Source organism: Miscanthus floridulus, chromosome 4, assembly GCF_019320115.1.
Source record: "Miscanthus floridulus cultivar M001 chromosome 4, ASM1932011v1, whole genome shotgun sequence".
Taxonomy (NCBI): domain Eukaryota; kingdom Viridiplantae; phylum Streptophyta; class Magnoliopsida; order Poales; family Poaceae; genus Miscanthus; species Miscanthus floridulus.
In genome coordinates, this window is record NC_089583.1 from 14,762,238 (window position 1) to 14,763,082 (window position 845).

Genomic DNA, 845 nt, shown 5'->3' on the forward strand with positions numbered 1-845 from the left:
TCCCTAAATGCCTAGTGTTTCCACACTCTTGACACATCATGTGGGAATCATAAATGTGCATGACTTCTTGCTTCTCATTAGCTCGGTCTTCGAGCTTCTTCATGAGTAGGTCCATCTTGGTAGACAACAGGTCTACCTCCTTGAGTTGATGTATTCCTCCACCACTCCTGCGGGTCTAAAGACGTTCTTCATTCCAACCTTGGTTGGAGGCCATCTTCTCTATGAGAGCTATTGCACCTAGGACTATGAGTGACAGGAAAGCACCTCTAGCAGCGGCATCCATATTCTCATGGGTGCTGTTGGTCAACACATGGTAGAAAATTTGTATGAGTAGCCAATTCTCCATCCCATGATGAGGATATTTTGATAGATAATCTTGAAAGCATTCTCATGCCTCAGAGACAAACTCATCATGTTGCTGTTGAAAGCTTAAAATTCTACTACGCAGAGCATTGGTCTTGCTTGTGGGAAAGAGCATGGCTAGGAAGACAGTGGAGCAGTTATCCCATGTAGTGTTTCATCTTTGTTAGCATAGAACCATTGCTTTGCCTTCCCTAAGAGTGAGAATGGGAAGAGGCAAAGTAGTATGGCATCTTTGGTCACTCCCTTGATGGTGAAAGTGCTGTAGATCTCCAGGAAGTGTTGGAGATGAGCACTCGCATCTTTATGTGCCTTTCCACAAAATTGGTTGGCTTGCACCATGTTGATGAGAGCTGTCTTGAGCTCAAATCCATTGTCCCCCACATTGACTATTGGTCTAGTATGGATGTTGGCCATAGTTGGAGCAAAGAACTCACGGAGAGTCTTGTTAGCCATAGCTTCAAAAACTGGTGTTAAGCTCCGCC

The 845-nt window shown here is 44.7% G+C and overlaps 1 non-coding gene across 1 annotated transcript; it reads left to right on the forward strand.

The window, feature by feature from the left end:
- The first annotated feature begins 344 nt into the window (after positions 1 to 344).
- LOC136553023 (small nucleolar RNA R71) lies at positions 345 to 451 on the forward strand. Its single transcript, XR_010782930.1, has one exon. It is a non-coding gene; the product is annotated as a small nucleolar RNA R71 (small nucleolar RNA).
- Positions 452 to 845: the final 394 nt, after the last annotated feature.